Below are 10,128 nucleotides of genomic sequence, written 5' to 3' on the forward strand. Positions count from 1 at the left end.
CCTTTAAGTAGTAGTGCCACACAATGCCCAAATGATAGCAAAGTAACAAGACATAAAAGTGCTGCAAGATGTCTATATAATACCGTTATATTTGTAGTGATCACAAGCATCGATGGGGATGTCAGGTGTGCCCTGTGTGACAGACAGCACAGGGACCACGCCCCGGATTACACCGTCATCCCTAACAACACCACGCGTTTCCATACCTCATCCTAAATATTACCTCCATTGATAAGTGGAGGCTTACGGTTGCTTTGCTGGGGTCCTGGGTTCGAATCCAACCAAGAGCAACATCTGTACGACATCTGCTTCCTCTGCACTTGTACTGGCTTTGTTTTTTTTTACGCGTTTCAAAAAACATACCGATAGGTTAATGCGAGATTTAGATTGTGAGCTGTGGGGACAAGGACCGATGTGACTGACGACAGTCCCGGAATACACAGTATGAGCACCAGGCAACTGAATGAAATAAACAAAAATAATATAAAGACTGAAACGCGGGTGTGAACAAGTCCCAAGAATATCTGACCTCAGCTATCTGGCGGCCATTACATCCTGCTTCCACACACACGAAAACACATCATACAGCGCACAAATCACGTCCCCTCTCGACAGTAAATCACGGCCTCTGGCGTTATATAGGAGCCAATATCACGGACGAAAATGTGATTTAAAAGACCTTTCAAGTTATTACACGTTGTCTACATGAAGAAAAAATACTTTTTGATTTCAAATAACCTTTGCCCTCTTCTCAGAGTGTTTCATCAATGGCCGGCTCTAGATCACATGCATATCATTTTATTTTTAAAATAATTCACATAAAAATACCAATTGTACAATCTAAAAAATATATATTAAAAAATTCTAAAACATACATATGTCGCGTAATAGCGTATAGTTTAGAAATTGTAATCACAGTCCCTCTTTTGGTTCCTGTCGCGGAGCTCACACAATGCTTTGGAACCCTTGTTAATATATAGCGGTCTTATGAAGATAAATTGTCACCATTTGTTATATTCCTCTATCGCGGGTCTTTTATATTCATGCGGTATAACTTTGTTGCCACTTTGTTTTACTTTCCAATATGGCCAATAATGTCACTGAAGAAGAAACCAGTCAGGTTTCGAAACGTGTTTGGCGAAGAAATATAAAGGCAACATAAGAGAACAACAAAGATCCTCTATGAAAGGATCGACCATATGCTACGGGTAGCCCTAATGCGCATGCGCTAAAAGAAAAGTGCTGGCACCAGCGCATGAACTAACAGCGAGATCCAGCGCTTCTGAAGGGGAACAGCCACGTGCGTACCAATCACTATCCCCAGCATTGAATGCACACACCAGGAGACGGGGAAGACAAACATTGTATCCTGCCCGAGTGTGTATGAAGTATGCCGCATATGGGAGAGAAAAACAAAGTGGCAACAAAGTTATACCGCATGAATATAAAAGACCCGCGATAGAGGAATATAGCAAATGGTGACCGCTATATATTAACAAGGGTTCCAAAGCATTGTGTGAGCTCCGCGACAGGAACCAAAAGAGGGACTGTGATTGCAATTGCTAAACTATACGCTATTACGTGATTTTTTCATTATTATTTCTTTTTTTTTTATTGTACAATTGGTATTTTTATGTAAATTATTTAAAAAATAAAATGATATGCATGTTAGGCTACTTTCACACTTACAGCAGAGGATTCCGGCAGGCAGTTCCGTCACCGGAACTGCCTGCCGGATCCGTCAAAACGCATGCCAACTGATGGCATTTGTAAGACGGATCAGGATCCTGATCCGTATGACAAATGCATTGAAATGCCGGATCCGTCTCGCTGGAAAAACAGATCCGGCATAAAAAAAATTTTACATTTTTTGCAGTCTGAGCATGCGCAGACCACAATGCCGGATCCGTTTTGCCATTACACTCGGGGCCGGATCCGGCATTAATGCATATCAATGGGAAAAAAATCCCGGATCCGGCATTCCAGCAAGTGTTCAGGAATTTTGGACGGAGATAAAACCGTAGCATGCTGCGGTATTATCTCCGTCCTGAAAAGGCAAAAAGACTGAACTGAAGACATCCTGATGCATCCTGGACGGATCGCTCTCCATTCAGAACGCATTAGGATAAAACTGATCAGTTATTTTCCGGTATTGAGCCCCTAGGACGGAACTCAGTGCCGGAAAAGAATAACGCAAGTGTGAAAGTGCAGTTATATAGTGCCGGCCATTGATGAAACCTTCTAGTATTTCTAGCTAGGTGGTTACAGAAGGCTGGGCTGTATTCCAGGGAGCTCTTCACAATAATTGTCTGCTCTTCTCAGAGTGGCCCGAGGAGCATTCACCAGGAATCCGTGAATATTACGGGTGAAATCTCCGGGGATCTGCTCAAAGTTCCATGCACTATTATTCTTTTTTTTTTTTTTTTATATAACAATAATAATAATAATAAATTAATAATAATTTAATTACTAATAATTATTAAGAGATTCTTAACTGCAGGGGCTGAGGGTGCGAGATCTCTGCTTATGTTCCCCCAGCTGTCATGATTGGAGATGAGACGATCACCCGCTTTCAACAATCCTGCAGATATCCGACTTTGCACAAGTTAGAGGAAGTTGTAGTAAAATGATTGTATCAGCAGGACCGGTCCCTTGACATTAGGGCCCCTTACAAATCCAGCGTATGTGGGCCCCTCACTACGTCTTCCTCTCATTGTCATGCATAGAGTGTTCTTACTTAACAGGCACTATTATGTGTGAATTGTATAGCAGTATTATGTATGCGCTGTATGACAGTATGCATGGTATGGTAGTATTGTGTGTGCACTGTGTAGATAGTTACTGTATGGCAGTATTATGTGTGCATGCTATTGCAGCATTATGGGTGCACTGTATGGCAATATTATGTGTGCGCTAGAAAGCAGTATTCTTTAAGCACTGTATTGCAATATTATGGGTAGACTGTATGGAAGTATTATGTATGCGCTGTATTTCACTATTATGTGCGCACTGTAAGGCAGTATTATATGTGTACCATATTGCAGTATGATGTGTGCACCATATTAAAGTATTATGTGAACACTATATAAAAGTATTGTCTAAAAGTACTATGTGTGCGCTATATAGCAGCTTAATGTGTTCACACTATGGCAATATTATGTGTGCACTTTATTGCAGTATTATGTGAGCACTGTATGACACTATTATACATTCACTGTATGACAGTATTATGTGTGCACTGTATTGCAGTATAATATATGGCACTGTACCGCAGTATTATGTGTTCACTCTATAACAGTATTATGTGTGCACTGTATAGTACTGTATTGTGTCACTAGTGTATGTACTTGTATATCGGCAGTATTTATCACCAATTACTACCATGCACAAAATAAAGGAGGATACTCATGTTTTGCTGGGGCTAGAAAATAGCTCCAATCACATCCCAAACTTAAAAAGGGTCCTCGAAGTTTAGAATATTAATGGCCCTTGGCGGTACCTAATATTACTAATGGGTTAAAATAGTGCAGGGGATAAAGGAAGGGGGGCTGAGGACAGGAAAATGTGCATATAATTTAATGCTAAGCCTAAAATAATTTATGATACAGAACGCCGCTGCCCATAGTCAAGACATCATGTTCACAAATTCGGATTGGCACGTGACCACTGCATGCCCAGTGGGAATTGGACCAACACCTTTGGCAGTGCGGTAGAAGCAGAGGCATTATTGATTTCTGTTTTACAAGCCCCTTGCTCCCTGTCTAATTTCATAATAATATTGGAGAGCCCCTTTAAATGACAAAATTGTTTTTAAAAGCTGCCACCACTAGGGGGAGCTCACTGCATTGTGATTTATAGAGCTCCCATTTAACTGAGCAATCAATCTTTATGCAGTGAGCTCCCTCTAGTGGCAGCAGGAAGAACAATGTTATGACCTTCAATAGGATATAACTTTTTACTTTATATCAAACTATATTACATTTCTTTGACTTCAGCGTTCCTGCATGCTAAACATAACACTCTCAAACCCTTTCCCTCTTGCAATTATGAAGTCTCCGGTTTTCCTCTGGTCCCGAGGTTCCTCTTTAACTGTTCTCGTTTTCTACTTTATTTATTGTGCGATTTAAATAAGAAAATAATGAACTGCGCTCATCAAAGTTATCAGTCATTCCCAGGGAGCTGGGCTCTACTTGGGATGTAAACCATGATTAATGCCGCATGCCTCCTCATTTTAAACAGATGAGAAACAAATTGGCTATCCTACAACCTTCATTACAGGCAAACTGTATTAAGGAAATAGGAGATCAATATCAGTAATCAGGAGAGTGACTGGGTGTGCATTAACATGTATACAGAGGAGCCTGCCCCCTCCAGTCCAAACACGAGGCGTGCGGGCAGCATGCCAGATCCATTCTCCTGACCCGGCTCTAACCTATTCAGCATAATGCAGAGTAGGGAAAGAATTAAAGGGGCAGCAAACCCAGCAAAGAATGCACAAAAAACACAAGTCGCTATATTCGAGAATTCATGATCTCCAGGGATTATTTTCTTGATTGCGAAAATTTGCATAAAATTTGTCTAAAATATTCGCATAAAAAATTTGCATGAACTGGAGTTTAAAAAAAAAAAATTTAATATTCGGGATTACGAATATATTTAGCGATATTCTAAATATTCGCGAATTCTCGAAGTGCCGATATTCGCAATTAAATTTCGCAATTCGAATATTCGTGATCAACACTAGTTATTATTGCTGGGTTGAATGCAGAACGGGTCAGTTCGGTCCTGCTCCACTTCTGTCCATCACCATTCGTCCGCTGTCTATAGATTTAGAACATCTGCCATCCACTCCATTGCTGGATCCTTTCGTCCTTCCATGGCCCTCAGCATTCGGTTCCTGTCGTCCACTGGTGAGCTTGTTTAAGTGCTTTCTTACCGTATCGATACGCGCTTCTTCTATGTGGTTTTTGAGACTGGCCAGGTTGTTGTGCTGTGGAACTGTAAGTCCTGGGTGTATTTGAGTAGCAAGACAGTCCAAGGGAGAGAAAGCACTACTTACTGATCCACTTTTGGTAGGTCCAAGCGGTGGAGGTGCCAGTAGTGTTGTTGAGCCCTAGCCTGTCGGGTTCCAAATAGTTATAAGATGAAGAGAAGACCGCGGCACTCAATGTCTTCACAATAATCGCAGAGTTTTATTCACCAACCATGCAAGTCTTTTTCAAGCCTCTCATGACTTTCTCATGCCTTGAGAAAGACTCTTAGGCCTCTTTCACACGGACGTCACGGATTTGGGTGCGTCGAGGGAAAGTGCGCGATTTTAATGCGCTTTGCACGTGCGTGAGAAAAATCAGCATGTTTGGTACCCAGACCCGAACTTCTTCACAAAAGTTCAGGTTTGGGTTAGGTGTTGTGTAGATTTTATTATTTCCCCTTATAACATGGTTATAAGGGAAAATAATAGCATTATTAATACAGAGCGCTTACTAAAATAGTGATGGAGGGGTTAAAAAAAATAAAATAAATGTAACTCACCTTAATCCACTTGTTCGCGCAGCCCGGCTTCTCCTCTTTCTTCTTCTTGAGGAAAAAGGACCTGTGGTGACGTCACTGTGCTCATCACATGGTCCATCACATGATCTTTTACCATGGTGATGGATCATGTGATGAGTGCAGTGACTTAACCATCACCATAGTAAAAGATCATGTGATGACCGGAGTGACGTCACCACAGGTCCTGTTCCTACAATCAGCAAAGAAGGAGACAGAAGGAGATGCCGGCAGCGCCATCAAGTGGATTAAGGCGAGTTAAATTATTTATTTATTTATTTTAACCCCTCCAGCGCTGTTTTACTAAGCATTCTGTATTCAGAATGCTATTATTTTCCCTTATAACCATGTTATAAGGGAAAATAATAATGATCGGGTCTCCATTACGATCGTCTCCTAGCAACCATGCGTGAAAATCGAACCGCATCCGCACTTGCTTGTGGATGCTTGTGATTTTGACGCAGCCCCATTCACTTCTATGCGTGAAAAACGCACAAAGAGGAGCATGCTGCGATTTTCACGCAACGCACAAGCGATGCGTGAAAATCACCGCTCATGTGCACAGCCCCATAGAAGTGAATGGGTCCGGATTCAGTGCGGGTGCAATGCGTTCACCTCACGCATCGCACCCGCGCGTAAAACTCGCCCGTGTGAAAGAGGCCTTAGGAGTCGAAACGTCGCACTGTTGGTGAATAAAACTCTGCAACTATTGTGAAGACATTGAGTGTCGCGGTCTTCTCCTCGTCTTAGAACTATCTGAGTACCAAGAGCCACAGTTAGGACCTGAGAAAGGCGACTGCTATAGGTGAAGGCCCGGTCAGTGGCCTTGTTACAGTTTGGTTCCACCATATTTATCTGAGACATGGCTCGAATCAGTGTAAACTCCATGAAAGTAGATGGGGTTCGGGATGGTTGTTGTTCTACTGCTAATAAAGTAAAGGAGGGAGGTTTCTGCCTCCCAGATACATAGCAGACAAAGCTCTGGCCACATTTTCCAGTTTACTGCTCAGAAATGGGTAACACTAAGGCAAGTAAGAAGGGGGCAGAATGGATTTTGATATGGGTCGAAGTGGAGGATTTTTTAATACCATCTCTGATCAGTAAGGGTCTTATTGCTGCACCCTACCAATCCAGTGATGCAGAGATGCACAGTTCCTGGATAAACATTCACATATCATTATAGTCTATGGAAGGTGTAGACCAGACAACCGCATCTTCAGAACTGATGGAAGTACCACCAGTTGAACCCTTACCATCCAAGGATTTATGACCTATCAAATTGTGAAATCAGGTGAAAAACGCCTTCACTTTGTAAGTACAAAAACATTGGGGTTGGCCCAAAATCAACATTTATTGCCACAAGATAGTTGACAAATGTAGGATTGTTGGTATTCCGACTGCTGGAACCTCCATTGATTGCAAGAATCCAAGTCCCTTGTGTGAATCGAGGAGCATGTGTGACATTCATTCTCCACTGTCTCCGATAGTCTCTGTCTAGAGACAATGGAGTGGTCAGTACAGCTCCATTCACACAGAGGACTCAGGGACCCCCAAACCCCCGACGATCATACATTTATCACCTAACACCAGAGAAGTCGCAGAGTAAAGAACAACTATAAGAACTTCTGCACAGGGCAGGAGCCTCCTACATGTTGGCTTAGTTCCAATTGCATGTGTGCTCAATGCCAGGAAGCTGCTTCACAAATCTCTTCAGGAGAGGTTGTTACTTGTTGTCAATGGAGCCTCTTAAAATCCCTTTTTGTTTATTGAACCCCATCTACAAGCCAACAAAGTGCATCGAGGGACCGCCTGATAGATCTCCTACAACCGCCTGTAATCCTGACATATCTCTAAGCAGTTCCAGTCTCTTGCAATCAAGTTATTCACGGAGTATTTCACTAATCAGGCTAATGTTATTTGATAGATAAGTCACTAAGCACTGCGGGTCATCTTAGAATTGCTAAACACCATTATACTTTCCCATTTGTAAGTCATTAAACATGAAGGCCCTTTGTATTTACTGATTAAGATCGGTAATGGCGCTAATATTTATTTTATGCCTCTACGTTCACCCTCGCCACTAACTGCTTAATATTTGCTCTTTGTAAAATTTTAATAACTTATTTGTCAAGTTTTGAATGCATGGCAGCCACTGGGCACAGGGGATTTACTATGTGATGCCGCCTGTGTTTATCTACTGATTCTCATGCCCGGTGACAGAAGTTCGTGAAGAACAATAAAAGACGGGCAAGTATTTGCAGCCAAAACGCATTCTGATGCCATCTGTTTCGGCAGTCAGTCTCACTAAGTAAATAGCAAATTAGCTGCCTACATAAAGGAGGGTTTTTTATGGGGACGATTAAACAACAGCACAGAATCTGCAGCTCAGGGCTGCAAAATGTCTTTAATTAAACCGTCATATGTAAAATGAGGAAAAGCGACTTTGAATTCAACATGTGTAACGCCCCAGAGTGGCACCTCGCACTTCGCAACTGTCTTTACTGGTTAACCTCATGTCATCATGTGTATTTATTTCAGGTCCAAACACTGTGCATTTCCTATTTTGCAACTGTTATGTTCATGTGTAATGTGCCTGGCTCACCAGCAGGTGGCAGCAAACATGGCAGAGCTACAGGTACATAGAATGGAGCTTTCCATTCCATTCTACCCCCCCCCCCCCTCTGTGGAGGAGTGGGCGAGTCCCATTTCCTGAAGGAAGAGTGGGGACCAGAGTTTGAGGCAGTCTAGCTTACCCCCAGCTAGGGGAAGGAAGCAAGTGCTGGGCACGTCAAATGTTGGACGTCCCCATGCCCAAGCCAAGCAAGCCAGCTAGAGCACCTTCAGCTCTGCTGAATATGGAGGCCACAGCTTAGAGCAGGGATGGCCAACCTGAGGCTCTTCAGATGTTGCAAAACTACAACTCCCAGCATGCCTAGACTGCCAACAGCTATCAGCCTACAGCAAGGCATGGTGGGAATTGTAGTTTTACAACAGCTGGAGAGCCATAGGTTGGCCATGCCTGGCTTAGAGCCTCAGAAGCCAGGAATAAAGTTCCCTGGTATAATCTAGAGTCAGACTACAAAGAGAGAAGTTGCAGCATAAAGAAGAAGCTAAGTTATACAGCAAGCCTGTCAGTACAGCAGAGCCAGAGAGCAACAGATGGAGCAGGGTTCAGTTTGCCTGCCAGAGTTGCTGGGACCAAGATAAAGTTTGAAGATTGTTTCTGATGAAAGTTTACCAAAGTAAAGCTGCTATTCAATCACATAAAGGGTAGAAGCACAGCCTGCATCCCCATGTACCCCTGCATCCTCACCCATGTAGAAACTAAAGTTCTTTATTGTCCATAACGACATCACAATAAAAGGCAGGGGCGGAACAGCTTTCATACAGCCAAACAAGAGGCGACGGCCGTTTGCGCTCTCGCGCTTCTTTAGTCCACCAATGTCATCCCGCTGCTGCGTGCTTCATTTTATACATCGTACAGTGGCGTTGTCATAGCAACTAATGACGCAACCCCGTCCCGATGTACTTTCGGCTATACATACAATCAGACACAAACCCCAAGTGCATGGATAGATATAAAAAAATAACATCTATAAGAATACACTTGTCATTTTTATCATTTAAGCCTAATGGGCCCATCGCTTTTGAACGAATAATCCATCTCGCTTCCTTTTGCAACAATAAACAATGTCTATCGCCCGCTTGTGGGGGGTGGGGAACAAATTAAATACCTGCAAAACTCAGACATCTTGGATCTCCTCCATGTACCTCCCTCATATGTTCTATCAATCTAGGGCATCCTTTTCCTGATCTTATAGAGTTTACATGTTCTCTGAACCTCTCGTACATACATAGAAACGGCCACAATGGCACGTCACCAAATACATCAAATATGTACTCCTACACGTTATCAAGCTTGTTACTCTGTGAAAAATCCCCCCCAAAATCAGGACCTTATCCTGGGAATTATATTTACAAAAAGTGCAATTCCCACATCTAAGATTACCCTTAGGTCTATTACCCTGCAGCCAATTGCTGGTCCTTTCTTCTACATACCGGCTCCTCACCAATCTATCTTTTATGGTGTGGCTTCTTCTGAAGGTCACTAATGGCTTATTCTTCATACATTCTGCTAAACTACTCTCATTTTTTAGAATGTCCCAATTATTATAAATCGCCCTTCATATAGTTTCTACCATAGGGCTATACTTAAAGGAGAATGTCAATCTCTTCTGATCATTCGTTCTGATCTTTTTTCTTTTATTTCCTACCAGGAGATCTAATTGGGAAAACTCGCCCGCTTTTTTCATGGCTAAATCAACGGAACCCATTACAATATCTTCTCTCCAAGAGGCACTCTTTTAAATCCAGGGCTTATGCTTTGTAGCCTTCCTCAGTACTATTGATCCTCTTTAGTCTAATAAACTGTCCATGAGGGACTGACCTCTTCACACTGTCTGGATGGAAGCTGTCGTGGTGTAGCAAGAAGTTGGTGGCCATGGGCTTGCGATAGCCCTCCGTGACCAACTCATTGTCCCTAACCACAACAGCCACATCCAAGAACTCTAGGGTCAAGCC

Source organism: Bufo bufo, chromosome 11, assembly GCF_905171765.1.
Source record: "Bufo bufo chromosome 11, aBufBuf1.1, whole genome shotgun sequence".
NCBI classification, from domain to species: domain Eukaryota; kingdom Metazoa; phylum Chordata; class Amphibia; order Anura; family Bufonidae; genus Bufo; species Bufo bufo.